Source organism: Dipodomys merriami, unplaced genomic scaffold (genome assembly GCF_024711535.1).
Source record: "Dipodomys merriami isolate MVZ:Mamm:240054 unplaced genomic scaffold, mDipMer1.0.p SCAF_11, whole genome shotgun sequence".
NCBI classification, from domain to species: Eukaryota; Metazoa; Chordata; class Mammalia; order Rodentia; family Heteromyidae; genus Dipodomys; species Dipodomys merriami.
Genome location: NW_027202382.1, coordinates 27,248,508 through 27,266,037, shown reverse-complemented (window position 1 = coordinate 27,266,037; position 17,530 = coordinate 27,248,508). Strand labels below are relative to the sequence as shown.

Sequence of the window (17,530 nt, the reverse complement as noted above, 5' to 3'; positions counted from 1 at the left end):
GAGCTTCTATAATTGAGAACTCATTCTAGATCCCAAACAAGAGAAGGCAGAGAGTCACACTCCGTCTAAGGAGACTGTGTGGCATACTGTCATGTAGTTATCTTTGGGGGAAACATGGGCTTATGTCTTCCCTTATTTTCTGGACCTTTATTGCTCATATGGGAGAGGATAAATGCCAAAGATTATACCTCTTTTAGTAAAGACTGTTACAGTTCGCAAACAACCTGTTTAAATATTGGCAGTAGAAATTTCTTTTTCAGGTTTTCCACAAGCAAAGAGTATCTATATAATGTGGCATTTGCTCACACATAGAAACGTATACTGAAAGTGAATTGACAACATCTGCATTACACTACTATTTTATTATCGATTTAGTAAAGATGAGTGAATATCTCCTCGAAAAACATGGTTCTCCCTCCCCCCCCTTCACCCCGCACCCCAGCTTGGATTTTCTAGAGCAATCTTTTAGTTTATGAGACCTCTACATGGAAAGAGATTCTCTGGATACTTTTCCCATAGATGCTTTAAGACCGTCCTCCAAATCTTCCCAGGTTATATGAAGAAGGTATTTCTGGAAGAGTCTACTAATAAATAATAACTTGCTGTGGCTTGGAGGCCAACTGTGGAGAGGAAAACTCATGATAGTAATATTGCTAGAGTGGAATGAATGGTAGCAGTAGGAAATGAGCCCTGCAGAGCTTTCATAGATTCATAATTCCTTTTGAGTCTTTCTGAAAGGATGAAACATGGATTTGCCTTTCCTGTTACCTGTCTTTCTCAGAGTGCCATTCAAGACATTGGCAGTTAATTTATGTAAACTTGGGCAATAAAGAGTTTTCAAGGAAGTGGAGCTGTGGCTCAAAGAGGTGGAGTATTATCCTTGAGCGAAAGAGCTGAGAGACAGCACCCAGGCCCTGAGTTCAAGCCCCATGACTGACAAAAAGAATTTTTTTTCAGATTTAGATCATAAATATTTCTTTTACATATAAATAGTTATTTTACAGTTATACTAAATGGGAAAGCTACAAACTTGGGGACAGATTCTAATTACTATCTTTAGAAGTAATGATAGATAGCTACCTTGATTCTGTGAGCAAGTATAATTTAAAATTCAGGAAAGTACTGGCTTCTAACAAGAAGAATAGAAAGAATGGCTTGTAAGGAAAGTTCTTAGCAGGACTCATTCCATGACTAAGTCATTTATACTAACTGTAACGATGCCATTTAATTGAATTTTTTTTCAGTTAGAAGCTTCTGATAGAGTGTCTGAAATATATTTTGAGCACACAAATCCAGTGAATTTTCTCCCTTTGCTTCCATTCTATTACCATTGTATTGGGTCTTGGACTCAAGGCCTCAAGCTTTTTGCACAAAACTGGTAGTCTACTACTTGAGCCACACTTCCACTTCTGGCTTTTTGCTGATTAATTGGATTTAGGAGTCTCATGTACATTTCTTTGATCCGTGATCCTCAGATCTCAGCTAGGATTACAGTTGTGAACCCCCAACACCCAGCTTCATGCATTATCTTCTTAATTCCTTCTTAATTCCTAATAGCCTCAATGTTTTATTGTCCATCCTGTGGCATTTGGGTATTTTGCTAATGCAAATTATGTTTTATTTATTTGAAAGATAGCACTTTAAAATATATGTGTGTGATAAAAATGTATACAATTCTAATTTTATCAGCTATGAACTCATGCTTTACTGCTTTCACCTATAAACCTTTGGGAACCCCTCCCACATTAATCAGAGGGAGCATCCTCCTGCTCAGCAAGGCCAGTCTTTCACCAAGTTGTTTCTTTACTCATTTGCGTCTTTAAGAACTTCCCCCTTAACAAACTCTTTCCTCTAAACATGACACATTCCTAATTTGAAGCATTCCTTATTTAGAATATTAGCTGGATGTTTTCAGAGTAACATGGAAACTTGTAGTGTGCAATACAAGTATAAATCCTAAAATTAATTGTTTACTGAAGAATTTCTCATAAGAGTAGAAACCAAGACACAAACAAAAATCCCTGTAAAAAGATGCTCATTTCAGTATTTGCTGGAATAGGAAAAAATTGGAAATGATGTGGGAATGGCTTAGGAAAACTCAAGAAATTACTTCTTTCTTCCCATCATGTAATTCATATAATGCATCTGAATGATTATATGGGAATCAAAGATGCCCTTTTCTCCTGATGATGGAGAACATGGCTTGGGTACACAGCCTCCTAATGCTCAATTTCTAAAGCACACTATTATACCTGCCCAGAAACAGGCAGTACAGGACACAGAAATCCAGCCACTGGACAGCCACCTTTGTAACACATAAACTCACTCTGGACAAAGGACAAAGGGAATGGCAGCTGAGGAAGGCCCCTCTTCCTAGAGGAAGAATAAGAATGGGGAGGCGGGTAGGGCCTGCATAAGGGTATTTGGTGCTAATCCACACAGAAGCTAGAATCAGGAAATCAGGACACATCCCTGCTGACATGTATTATAATCAATAAAATATTATTTTAAAACTAATGACACAGGGCTGGGAAGGTGGCTTAGTGCTTGCCTAGCATGCATGAAGCCCTGGGTTTGATTCCTCAGCACCACATAAACAGAAAAAGCCGGAAGTGGTGCTATAGCTCAAATGGTAGAGTGCTAACCTTGGGCAAAACTGAAACTCAGGGACAATGCGTAGGCCCTGAGTTCAAGCCCCAGGACTGACAAAAACAAACAAAGACTAATGCTATAGTGAAGTGGCCAAGTACCATATTAGATTAAGTAAAACTGTACATATATAAAAGTCTATATTGCAAAAGTCCAATTTAATAAAATATAGTCATTCCTAGAAGAAATGACCAGTCAGAAAATTTTCAAAATATTAACAATAGTCATCTATAGGTAGGATACTTACCAATTTAGAAATATCAACTTCTGCATTTGAAAATGTAGTGAGCATGTATAGCTTACTAGGAAGTGAAATATTCTTATCTTATTGGGAAAAGATGAGTGAAAAGTAAAAATACCTTTGGGACATCCAGAAACATGTTCTGGAATGATTAGTCTCAAGTACAAGCATCCTTTTTCTGACTCCATTTTATCTTAAGTACTCCTGAAAACTTAGCATTCTCTTCCACAATCCAACTCTGCTTTCTAATACAAAATGATGCTTTTGCATTTCATCAGGATATTAAAAATGAAACAATTCCAATCCTTTCTGCTAAATGCCAAGTGCTGTGGCATTGAGTCTCCGGGCAATGGAAGACTGATGTATTGAAGGGCAGGCACCGCTCTATAGACTCTTTGCTCCCTCTGGCTTCTTGAGAATTCAGACTCAGAAGAATCTGCAAACAACTCATAGTGGTGGTCCTGTTGCTTGTTGAGCTCTCTGAGGAGAGGAGTTAATGACCAAGATGTAAAACTGAGCCCATGTTGGGACTGCAGATGGTGAAAGTAACTGACTCCACCCCCTTGCTGAGAGGTCAGGAGATGGTGGCCCTCCTGGGTTTGTCACAAATGGACAGGGGGCAGTGACCCCATTGCTCTGTCAGTCTCTGTTATTCTCACTGATAATACACATCACAGAACATTTCCAAAGGAGAAAGACGTCTTCCAACACCCAGTGTTATTCCATGTAAATAAAGTCATTGCCTCAAAGGATCCATTTGCCACAGTTAATTCTCTTTCCTAACCCTCAAGCTTCATTTTTCATTGTGACTTTTGTGCTGTGCAGTTAAAAGGCCGTATTCTTTCTCATTGTCACTGGAAAGAGACCAGCCATGGCCCCACTGTTGTTTGATGGGGTGTTTTGGTATGGGTATCTATCTCTTCTAACTTGGCTTGTTCATATTGATCTACATCAATTTAGCCATAGCTTCACCATAAGGCTTCATCAAATTTAGTCTTTATATGTTTCATATGCGCTATCTTTTCAGATATATCTGAAATGGACTGTGATAGAAATTAAGCAAATTTCACTTGTTTGTGCTTCTCACAGCATTCTTTCTTAGCCAAGATGTTTCTCTTTTTAGTCATATTTTCCTTCCAAATATACATGTGTAGCTTTTAAATGTTGCTCCAAAAGTGATGATGTCAGGAATTTATTGCTGGAATTTTTTGGTAAATGGACACCAAAGTTTAGCCTATTTGTACATAGCCAAATCTAATTAACAAAAAAAAAATCTGTATTTTTAAGTAAGCATCTGTAACGGATGTTATGTGAGATTTTTTTTTCTGTTGGCTCAGGTTTGTCTCTAAGGCCCAGGACTCTCATTAAAGAGTAAGAATCATCCCACAGGTTAGGGAGAACAACCAACATTTGAGAAGGATACATTCCTCTGAATTCATGGATACTGTGCAGGCCTAGACCTGCAAAATCAGTCACCACCACCCCTGTCCAGCATCTTTCTCTGGTTCCTATAAGCAGAGAACTTAGGAGCAAGAGAGAAACAGAGAAACAGAAAGGATGGCATCTTGGGAAGGAAAAATGTTGTTATCCTCATGTTTTGCTTGCCCCTTCCACCAGCTGGATGGAGACTGGAATTGGGGTTTTACTATTGGTTGGAAATCTGCTTGGGCAGAAGACTTGATTTTGCCCCATATCTATTTACTGGAGAAAGAAGCATTGTAGAAACAATGACCATTTAAGTTTTACTAGAAATATAACCTGGAAAGAATGTCTGAGTATAAGAAGAAGATCACCTGGGAGATGAACCAAATAAGTATTGATAGGAGAGTAAGGAAGTGAGACAAGGGAAGGAAAAAGCTCATTATAAGATAGAAGATAGTTGGTCTTCAGTTCCACTAGAGAACACTGAAAGCCAATGTAGAATTCCAATCCTACAACAAGTATCACCTCCAAAAGGTGAGGGATCTCAGGTTTTTATAGACCACCGCACTGTGGTGGGGTTGTGGCATTGTAGAGAGTTGTTCCCTGGAGACTGTTAATTCTATGTCATTTCCACATCCCCTGCAAGTGGGCAGAGCATTCTCTAGATCTGTAAGAAAGCTCTCAAGCAAAGAGAAGTAGCTGCTGGCCTGGGAAGTCTGGAAAATGGGTGAGGGCACCATCAGGACCTTGATTTCAGATAGAAAGAAACTAAGAGGAACTGTAACCTCACATGAAGCGAGGATGTAGGACTTCCCCGTGGTGAAGGAGAACCATAGAAAATGGTTTTACTTGAATTACTGTGTGATTCACTAAGCAAGAAAACTCCACCAGTAGAAGTCATAGGTCTAGGTACGGTGGGTAATCCCAGCTATTTGGAAGGTGGATAGTAGAAGGCTAGCAGAGGCACCATTAATTTGAGACCCTATCTAAAAAAAAAACCTAAAAGCTAAAGGGACTAGTCCCTAGTCCCATGCCCCTAGTCCATGGATCAAGTGGTAGATATTTACCTAGTTTGTGCAAGGTTGTAGGTTCAATTCCCAGTGGCTGAGGTCCCAACAGTATCATATCAAGTATGTAGTTGGTATTTTCTTAAAATGTGGGTGAAATACCCTATTACATAATAAAATTATAGAGATAGAGTACCTAACACCTAATTTTTTGTAGTACTTGTTTTCCTTTTGTTTGGTGAGGACAGAAATCACATCTTATTTGACTGTGTATCTCCTACAGTACCTAGAAAATAGTATTCACCTTAGAGTTCTTGGACAGACAGATCTTCAGCATATTGAATTTTTGTATCAAGAATGATCTTGTGTTTCTCTGTTTTCTATCCTATTATAAATAACTAAAACGATCCCGGTACTACTTTTCAATGGGATTTTCAGTGGATGCTGGAATTTTTTAATGCTAGGAGAACTTTAATTCACCATTCAGATCATTTTCCTGTGGGAGCAATAGAAAATGTTGGGGAATAGCTAAGATATGGAACCAACCCAGATGCCCCTCAGTAGATGAATGGATCAAGAAAATGTGGTATATATACACAATGGAATTCTATGCCTCCATCAGAAAGAATGACATTGCCCCATTTGTTAGGAAGTGGGAAGACTTGGAAAACATGTATTAAGTGAAGTAAGCCAGGCCCAAAGAATCTTAGGTCCCATGGTTTTGCTTATTTGCAATAACTAGTATATGTCTGAGTCAAGCAGAAAAGATCAGATAAGCTGATATTAGAGAAATGAACCCTAAGATATGTATTCAAATGTTTTTTTTTCTTTCAGGTGATTGTTTCTAACACATTTATAAGATTATTTCTTTGTTGCTTTGTATGTCCCTCCCCCACGGTATAACCCCTGCTTTCACTGTATTTGATGTCGGTATAATTTGTGGAGGGGAAGGGAAAAAACAATCATTTAAATAGGGATACAGGTGGATCCATTGCAACAATGAGGTGTACAAGTCGTTATGTGGAAAAATGAACTTTACAACTTTGGTGGGGGGGAGGGAGGAGGATTTGGTGGGGAGGTGGGGGGAGGATGGGATAGGAAGGGATGGGAAGGGGAAACAAAGGAGGAGGCTACAATGCTTGATGAGAAATGTACTCATGATCTTGCCTATGTAATTGTAACCCCTCTGTACATTATTTTACAATAATAAATAAATAAATAAGAAAAAGAAGAAAAAAAGAAAATGTTGGGGAAAATGCCAGTCAGGTTTAAGTGCCGCCACTTCTTTTCCTAAAATATGGTCAAGGAAGTAAACCCTACAGCCCCTCTGAAAAGGAGCCAGAGAGAGTCTGCACGCACTGGGTTTCTGAGGGCACACCTCATCTCCATATACTCATCAGTACTGCTCTTAGCCATGCGGGGAATCTTCAAGTAGTCATTTTCTCACTTCTCTGCCCAGGGCATTACCAAATCCTTATTGCTAAGATAGAGTTGCATAGCCATTGATTTAGAGAGTCACAATTTCTCCCAATCTCTTGCCTTACCTTATCTTACCTTATCTTCCATAGGCATGATTCCTGGGTCACAGATCTGAATTGTGCTTGACTTCTCTGCCTGAGAGATACATTCTGGCAGCCCATTAAAATTTCTTAACCAAGTCATATGTAATGATGAGTGATGCCTATTTGCCTGGGAGTCAGAGCACTTACTGATGGGGGGAATCTTTCTGCATTATATTATTATCCTCCTTGGACAAAGGACATCGAAAGAAGGATTGAGGTTATTCTGTGCAGTGTTGAAAAGGTCTGAAACAAAGTCAACATTCTTAACACCATACAAAAATGCACAGATACATACTTTGCAGTGAATTTCATTGAAAAGTCTTAAGGCAAGAAAGGACAGCCATAAGTGGAATTGGCATGTGTGGATGACAGAAGGTGGATCGGAGCAGACACAAAACTTAAGAGGAGTAAACTTTTTTTTTTGTAATGTAGATGGTTATTCTCTAATGAGGCAATCCTCAGTGGGCTTTCTTATTTCCCACCACATCTTTCTCTTGCATTCTGGATAATTGCTTCTCAGAGCTTAGTTCCATGAACTATATAACTCCATCAGTCAACATCAGCCCCTTAACAAACGTATCCACGAGTCACTGCAGAGGCCATAGTGATCATATCTTCTACTTGCAGAGTATCTGTCTCTGTCATTTTCATTGATATAGTTTTCTGAAATCTTAGATTTACATAGTTGGAGGTCAATCCTAACTTATACCCTTCATTAAAAAAAAATGGGCCTTGAGCAAAACCCAGTATTTTTAATCCTGGGTGTTCTAAGCCTACACTTAAATTTATAAATTTATATGCCAAATCTTTGGTCTTCCAACTAAGTTCAATTTATCTTAACTAGGGTTACTCAATGTTCTCTGCATCATAATCATTCTGTTTTTTTTTTGTTTGTTTCAGATGCTATCCCATTTTCCAAACAAACAAAATCCTCATTGACTATTTTAGTAGTTTCTTTGGGTTTAAGAGGGGGAAAAAAACTTGTTTTAGCAATTAATTGCATGATTATCATGTTTAGAAAACTCTTTCATAAATATTGTAGGCATTGAACTAGATTTGTTTACATGTCTAATGCACATTAATCTACCCAAAATGACACTACACAACATATGTTTAAAATCCAACACATTTGAATTATGATGAATGTAGGTACTACTATAGTTATAGATAAACAATTAAAATTCATATAAAAGCATTTTGAAAATCTCTTATTCAACTTCATGGAACCAGAAGTATTTAGAATTTCAGATGTTTGGGAACTGTTCATACACAATGCATATACACATAATTTTATATACAATACAATATTTGCATGTATATAATGAGATACCTTATGGATACAACCCAAACATAAACATGAAATTTTTATATTTAATATACACTTTAGAATTATCTGAAGACAATTCTGTGTAATAATTTTAATTAATATGTGCTTAAAACCAAGTTTTATTGTTGGAATTTTCCACCCTGACACCAAATGCATGTTCAACAAGTCACATATTTTGTAGCATTTTGTATTTTCCATTTTCAGATTAGAGAGGCTCAACATGTAATAAATCTTCTAATCTACTAATAAAACTGAACCCTAAATTGTTTAGTGTTTACTTCCAATTTTTTTGAGAGATAAACACAGAATCTTTAGCTCTAAAATGGTTGCTTGGTGTGATTATTCAAACAAAAAAGAAAATGAAGAAAAATTTCCAAATGCCATTTATTTGGAATGCTAATCATTGTCATAAATTAAATGTGGGCTTGGTAAATTTAGCATAATTATTCCAAATAAAGTACACAGTAAGTTCATGAACTTAAGATCTTCCCTGAACCCTTTTATTTCTCTACATTTTAGTAGATTTGATTTGAAATACACTGGCTTTTTGAAATCTTCCAAAGTTCTATTAACTGATGCCCAAATTGTTTCAATATAATGGTTAGATTATGTCTTTAATTTTTTCTTCATGGTTATTAAAATATCTCACAAAAAAGACATCACTGCTAATGACTTTTGAGTCATAAATAACGTTGTCCTACTTTTTTCAGAAATATTTGATACTTGAGCTTACCATGTTCCCTAGTATTAGATGCTCTTTTGGAAAGACAATTTGACCTGATATTTCTCCAAATCAATTTTTCGACCAGAATTCTAAGGGTAGCATTAAATCCATTTTAGTTTTTTTATAGCTCATATCTTTGGCAGTACATGTTAAGTCACATCACTTCTTTCCTCTCTCTGGACCACCCAGGGAGGTTGTCTCTTCCTCTGTTTAGACTGAGGTACCAATCAAGAGGTTGAGATAAAGCCTTTATAAATCTTTTTCCTAGAATTTGAATTAGGAAGAGAGAGTAGCTGTAGTTGTTCTTTAATTTCTTTTTCTTAAATTATCTCCTCAAGTTACCTCATTCCATTTTTATATATGAGCATTATTATGACTGCATTGCCCACTATTCCTCTTTCCATTGTCCCTCCAACTGTAAGAGCCCCCTCCCCACACAAAACATGTTTCAGCATCTTGGAATTCATTTAGTTAAACTCGCAGTTCGAAGGAGTTGCATCACAAGGAATTCACCCTTTCCTAAACTACTTTATTCATTTGATTATTTATATATATGCATATATTGTTTAGCTATCTGGAAGTAGAGAAATATAGAATTTAGGACTGTGTACAGAGCTGTAGAAATCCCATCAATGTAAGGAATGTGCAAGAAGATGTGCAGAGAGAAGCTGAGATAACCTACTGCCTAATCCCAAAAGAAAATAAATGGAAGTTTGCAGAAAGCTAGGATTCACAGTGACTCCGTGTTTCCGTCTTGTTTGAGGCTCCATTCTCTCTGATCTTGGGTTGGAAAAGATATTTCTAAGTACTTCCAGCAAATCTTCCACTTTGGTTAAACCAATTAAGTGATTATCCAGTCCTTATAGACTTTTTTTGTGTGATTAAGAAATTCTTTGTAAGTTTTTTAAAATCTTAAAACTGCAAATAAATTCAAGGATAACCATGAAATTCTTCACTAAGTACTGTTTGCAAGTGTTGAAAATATTTTTGCTTCTTTTCTGGTTGTGGAAATAATATGTTATTAATAGCTTTAGGTAAGACAAAAAATATAACTCATAATAGTGATTGTATAGCCTGTGTAATCATTATATAGACTGTAATGTTATATATAATATTTAGGAGAAATATTTTATAATTTAATTGTGTGTGTGTGTATGTGTGTGTGTGTGTGTGTGTGTGTGTATGTGTTGGTCCTGGGTCTTTAACTCAGGCCCTTGCACATACTAGACAAGAGTTCTACCACCAAGCTCCCATTCCCAGCCCATAGTAACTTTTAAAATCTATTAAAGTTACTTCTTATGATAAAATATGGCAGTTATTCTTGTACATAAATCTTTCTTAACTCTCCATTTTTCGTAATTGGCTTCTTTTATGTGATACATGATCAATTTTTTATCACTTGGTTTCTTGCCATGTTTCATTGTAGTCACACACTAAAGGGATGGGTCCTTCTTGCCTGGTACTTGGACTAAAAGATCAAGCATGATTTTGGCCATTGGCTTCCTGATAGCTATTTATTATAGCAAGAAAGTACTTATCTGTTGCCCAATTTACTTGTAAAATTATGTATGGATGCCCAAATACCAAATAGTTGTACCATTTGAGATTATCTTACTTTCTCCTTGGTCTTCTTCATGGGAAGCACAAAAATAAGTTTTATACCTTTTGACTATTGCAGTTGAGTGTTACGTGGTCATATTGTACAGGCGATTTATATGTCAACTGAAATTATCTTACAGTTATTCATAACAATAATAAGAACACAGTTTGATTTTATCTGAATAAATTAGTAGTTCTCTTTAGAGAGAAATGTCATGTAGCCTCTCATTTTTCTTTCGAATTCTAATGACTTTACTTTTGCTAGTCAGATTTTCTTGATTTCCCCTGTGTGTTCAGAATGCAAGTTCGAAGTTGGCATGACTAGAAACTTGTTTGGTCTTTGCGTGTTTGTTCTGCTGTCTTTGACAGTCTGGATTATGCCTGCTACTCATCAACTCTTGTACACACTGTTTTTCAATTTGATATACTGTCCCCCATGGGCCCATTTCAACATGATTTGTGTCCATGTTTAATAACTAAAGCATGTATGTGGGTGGAAGAACTATGCTACCATAAATCTGAGACTAAGGTCTTTTTTGACCTTCTGGTTCTTCTCTGATTTGGCTAGACTGTCATAAATAGCCTAAAGGATACTCAAGCCAACATTTGTTCCTTTTCTAGAATTTTAGTCTATGAAGCCTGAGTAAATACTTAAAATAAATGAGACATGCTAAAACATGATTCATTTGAAATTGCAAGATGAATATGAAAGTTCAATGTCTGCACAATTCTCTTTCCTGTTACACTTGGGACATTGTTTTAGTTTAGTTTGTTTTTGGTTAATATTTCTTTTATGTCATCAAGTTAACATAGATAATGATAGGGTAGGGTCTAATATATAGTAAAGATGAAGTATGGACTGGGTAAAATAAGTTGAAAGATGATATTTATCACGGTTTTCATTTCTTGAGAACAGGATTTACTATAACATTTCTTGGACTAGTGTTTATTTATTTAATTCTCTCTATTAGATATATGGCTAACAAAAAATTACAGCATTTACAATTTTATCTGTTAATTCAGTAGTTTCATAGTTAATGTTCTCATCACCAAGAGTGGAAGAATATAAATTTTAATCTCCTTGCCATGGAATACCTGACAATCTATTTTGGAATAGAAAAAGCTTTAAAAGTATTAACTATAAATGTGGACCAAGAAATATTAGATGTGTGATGGTAGTGAGGTACATTATTTTTACCTAAAACAAAAGAATCTGAGAAAGTACCAAAGAGGAGATGAACTTTAGCTCAAATTTTGAAGATCTAGTAAATGATGGAGTAGAAATATTAAAGAGAGAGTATGTGTGTGTTACTAAAAAATTTGTAAGCACGGAAAGCATTGTGTGTTCCAGAATCTCCAAATAGACTGATGTAACCACAGTAGAGTGAAAAGGTGGCTTGAGAAAGGAAATTGGAGACAGTGTGATAAGAGATGTGGCTGGAAGTACTAGGGTTAGACAATAAAAAGATACAAAGAGTTGTTTAGACTTTATTTTGTTGATAGAAAGGAAAGTAATGCAAGTCCAAAACACCAGCTGATGTAATCCTGGCTACTCACAGCTGAGATCTGAGGATTGAGACTCAAAGTTAGCCTGGGCAGATAAAACAGAAGACATTGTAGATCAGTCTTAGGTTTTAGGCTTTAAGGTAGGTGGATTGTGGGACCACATTCGACAAATCATGCAGGCAAGGAGAGAGAATCTTTATTTGTGCATGGAGTAGATATATTGAGTTTGAGAGGTCACTTATCAATACTCTCTGGACCAATGGTACAGCATATACTTAAGAGTATGTGTTTGTTGTGGATTTAGGAGCCATTAACCTAGCAATGAGACTTCTGTCCTGAGTTCACATGACATTTCCCAGGAAAAGCACAGAGGAAAGGAGAAAGAGGAAATTTATAAGTAAGTCAAAATTCCCTTGCTATATCACCAGAAGACAGTCAACACGTTGATGTACATACTGTCAGCCACATATACACATGTATAATGCATTCACATTTATGTGCACACTGATGTAGATATATGTAATAAAATTTGCAGGGCACTTGTGACTGTGTTTATAATACTAGCTACTCAAGAGGCTAAGATCTGAGAATTGAAGTGCAAAGCCAGCCCAGGAAAAAAAATCCAAGAGACTCCTATCTAGAGATAATTAGATTATTAGAGATAATTAGATAATTAGAATTAATCAGCAATAAGCTGGAAGAAGCATTGAGGCTAAGTCCCAGCCTTACGCAGAAAAAGCCAAGCAAGAGCACAAGGCCTAGAGTTCAAGCCCTAGGACTGGCACAGGCACACACACACAATCATTGTGTTTACTTATTCACTTCTTCAATTTAGTATCATTTAACAATGTCATTGTAGTAATATTACACGATTGCCCTATAATTTACTTAGGGTCCTCTTGTTGGAATTTCATCCTTTTTTTGTTCTTTTATTGTTGCAAATTATTCTGGCATATGCATCATCAGGTCATTTTTGTGTATGTATCTATGGCTATTTCCTTGACACTCTTATCAGTAGCACTTAAGTTCAAATGACAGGAAATGTTTAAGACTTTGAGCCCTTTGTCATAATATACTCCAAATATGACCGGTCCAAGTGACATTTCCCACAGAAGTCTCTGCTTCCCCACGTATTTTGCAATTTAAAAATTTTTAAATAGCTATAGCTATTTGAAAAGTTAAAAAATGGTGTTGCCAGTACTTAATTTGCATTATTTTTAGATTTATGAAGTTAAACATTTCTGTATTTGCTCTTTCTCTTTTTTTTAACCTATATTTTGTTTGGCCAGGACACTCACCTATGCTTCTGTTCTTTTTCTTTTTCTTTCTACTTAGAACTCTTTAAAGCTCTTTATATTTTAAAATCATTCATATTGTTAAAAATATAGTATACATATTTTCCAATTCGTTCCTTGCTTTCTAGTTCTGAATTATTTTAGAGGGAACAGAAACCATGAGGACAAATTCTAAGTTGGGGGTGGTGGCTCATACCTGTAATCCTAGCTACTCCAGAGCCTAAGATAGGGAGGATCACATCCTAGGCAAATAAGGTAATAAAACAAAAATAGATGAAATAAAAAATAAAGTTTCTGAGGTTCCCCTCTCAGCAAATAAAAAGCTGAATACTGTTATCCCAGGGCACTAGCAATCCCAGCTGCATGCTAAGTGTCAAAAGGAGGATCGCAATCCAAGCCAGTCTCAGGCAAAGAGAGAAGCCCCAATGTTATGAAAGCTAAAAGGTCTTAGACTGTGACTCAAGTGTCAATGTGTTTGTCTAGCAAGTGCAGTGCTCTGAGTTCAAACGCGAGTATAGCAAAAAGAAACAAAACGAAAAGCAACTTTTTATGGTGGTTAGTTAGGTCTTATTGTTTTGACTAAATTTTTGAAAGGGTACTTAAATAATTATGAAGATACTTACACTGATTTATTCCTTACTTAGGAAATCTGCTGGGTTTTTGTAACTAAGCACGGTTCCCATTGTTTTAAAATAGATAATTTATCATTTGAATTGTATTTATTCCTAATTTTTATTCATTAGAAAAGCAGAAATGGTAGACATTTAGTGTCCTTTTCTTGTGCATCTCAGAATGAAGATCTGGCTATCATACCTGACTGTCCAATACTGCAGCCACTAGCCACATTTGTCTGCCGACACTTAATTAGATTTAAACAAAATGATTACTTCTTCAGTTGCAATAGACTGAAGTGCTACATGTGCATCAAATCGTGTCAATGTCACTACAATACCTACTGTATTTATTCAAACACAGTGTGTGTCTTTGTGTACTTTCACTGATCACTTGGCTAGGTTATCAGCTTGTTTTCACAATCGTAATGGCAAATGTGACAGGTACAAATTCTGACACCTATGTTACCCAGCTGTTTATTGTTTGCTGTAAGCTCTTTGACTGGATCTATGTCCTTGGTCACAGATGAGGAAAATCCCCCAACCCAATACGGCTTCTTTGAGCATATAATGTAAAAATAAATGACTAGAATATACAAAATGCAGAAAATGATAAACCAACAGAACAACTTAACATTTCCTGCAAATAATACTCAAAACTGCAAAGCAATAAGCATCCCTTGAGCTAAAGAATGTCAGAGTATTCTAAGTAAAAATATTAAACAACAGAAAAGGCTTGGTGAATTTAAATTTTTTAATTGTCTTTAAGTAGTTGTGCAGAGGAGTGCCATTTAACAAAGCAGTTGATGAATCCAATGCATCTGCATCAGTGTCACCCCCTCAGCATTCCCCCACACCTTCCCTCTTCCCTTCCTCTTTTAAATTACTATGGTGTATACAATGAATTCTCGACTCCATTCTCCCTCACCCCTTTACTGTCTACCCCTCTCACCCACTCCTCTTGCAAGTACCTATTTCCTGGTGCTTATTTTGTTAGGCTTTGACTTGGTCTTTGTAAAAAATTACACTGTTTGAGCTCTCCATAGTCTGCTATACTTCAGTTAATTCATTTGTAGCTATTTGCTCATTCTAGCTACCACCAGAGAGGGAAACCACGCAACCTTTGTTTCTTTGGGTCTGTCTGTCTTCACTTAATATAATTTTTTTCCAAGTTGGTGAAAATTTAAAATGTGAAGGATGGAGAAAGTATAAAAGTATAAGAGTAAAAAACTTAGAGTCTCTTGTTTGAACTTCATGTTCCCTAAGAATGCAGAAACAAGTTGAACTTCATGTTTCCTAAGAATAATATAGAAACAAATTGAAAAACTGGCTGACTTTACTAATTTTCTGCTCCTTGGACTAGAATGGCTGTGACACAATCACAGTGAGTATGCGTCCATTGTGTCAAATTCTTTAAAGGATAACAAATTTACCTTCTCATGTTAGTCATCCTTACTCTAGGCTGGTCTCCAAGGGCAATTCTAGCTAAGGCTCTATCACAGTTAATATTATACCTGCGTGTAGTTTAATTAATGAAGCTCAAGAGCAAATATTGCTCTGATTTCAGATATGTTGTGAGTGTTCTATTTCTTTCAAGACCATTTAAAAAAATACCTCTGTTGTAGGCCGCCTTGGGGTCTGGGGTAGGAGTGCAGTCTTGTGTAACAGTGATGGATCTTGGTTGTTAGAAAGATGTTACACAACCCTACATTTTTATCATTCTGATGACTATGGCTGGACCCGAGAAGCTTATTTCCCTGCCAGATATTTATACAAGCTAATCAGAGGCTTGATAGAATCCAGATGGTGATAACCTTTTGCCATGACAGAATCCATGTTGAGTTTTTCTTTGGCAGCAAATGGTTTGCCTCATTCAATATTCTGGACCCAAAATTCTGTTTCTGGAATGGCTCACCAAGGGCAGATGATGTAAACTCTTTCAGAAACACTTGAGGGAAGCGCCAGCACTCTACCACATTCCACAAGCAGCCTCGCTCATCTATTTCCTTCATAAATCTCCAGTTCCATCCCTAGGAACAATGCTTTTTATTGAACTGTTTTCTATTTCAGCATGGTGAAGCACACAGCTGGAGGAGGGTTAAAATAGTTTTCAGTAAATCATCCTTCCCTCCTCTGTCTTTAATGTACATTCTAAACTCCAGATCTTGTGTTAATTCTTTGCTTGGACTACTGGTCCTGCTATTACAGTGCAGTTTTCGGCTTTAATATATTGTCTTGCCAACAGACCTAATGATTCCTGTAAATGCTCACAAGTTCTCTAAAAGAAGAGAAAGAGAACAGATTTAACACAAAACACCATCTGGCTGGTGAGGCATGAGATTGGAGTGAGTTAATATTAGTATTCTCATAGGAGATTTGCTTGTTTCAGAAGAACAATAAAATCACAAAAAAGGAAATTTTATCTAATCACAAAGCTATTTAAAACAGCACCCAAGTATGGATACTAACCTTCCTACTACTCAATCAGTATCAACTTGCTGAAGTGACTCTCCCCTAGAGGATCCTAGAGTTCCCCCATCCACTCATTCAATAATTTATTCAGTGAATAAATATTTATGAACATACACCTTATGCTAGGAGCTATTCAGAGTATTGTACTGAAGCCAAAAGCTGGAGGCTCATTCCTGTAATTGTAGCCACTTGGGTGGCAGGGAGAGGGAGTATTATGGTTCAAGGTCAGTATAAACTGGAAAGTACACAAGACTGTATCTCAAAAATAACCAGAAAAGGCCAGGTGCTGAGATCTGAGGATCACAGTTCAAAGCTAGCTTGGGCAGGAAAAGTCCATGAAACTCTTTATCTCCAATAAAAACTATTCAGAAAAAGCTAGAAATGGAGCTGTGGCTCAAGTGGTAGAGCATTAGCTTTGGGAAAAAGAATCTCAGGGACAGCCCAGGCCCTGAGTTCAAGCCCCAGGACCAGCACCAAAAACAAAAACAAACAAAAAAGCCAGCAAAAACATCACTGAAAGTATGTCTTAAATAACAAAGTGACAGCCTAGAAAATGTGAAGTCCTGAGTTCAAACCCAGTTTCTTTAAATTCAGCTTTAGCCAGAACACATTACTTTTTGAATAATATCTTCTTTTAACTACTGTAAAGTACAAGGTACAATTATTGCTGTTCTTGTCTACTTTCCACAAATGATTGCTTCTTGAATTATTGCCTCATAAATAAGAGTTCCTTCTTCCAACTTGCCTGAATATATACCCTGAATATATACCTTTCTTTCTCAATTCTAATGAAAAACAACAGAAAATTGAATTAGAATGCTAGCCTTCTTGTGTCTCTATGGTTTGATGTTATAAAGCATCAACACAATAAATAGATTATTGACTTGAAAAGCTTCATATTTCTCTATTATCTATAGAGAGGGAACAAGATATAATATTGTAAAACAGAATCCACTTGCCCTAAAATAATAAAGCTCAAATGTCAGATTCAGTGAATCAATGTTTTCTCATAAGGATAGAATACCGCCAAAAATAGCTGATTTAATGATTATCCTGGGTGGTCCAAAAACTGAAGTATTGAATCAGTTCTACATTTTTGAAGGAGCAATGGAAAA

At 36.5% G+C, this 17,530-nt stretch overlaps 1 protein-coding gene across 2 annotated transcripts in view; it reads left to right on the top strand.

Annotated features, from left to right (window-relative positions):
* Svep1 (sushi, von Willebrand factor type A, EGF and pentraxin domain containing 1) overlaps positions 1-17,530 on the top strand; it is a 162,338-nt gene that overhangs the window by 7,073 nt on the left and 137,735 nt on the right. The gene's annotated exons all lie outside the window — the stretch shown is intronic.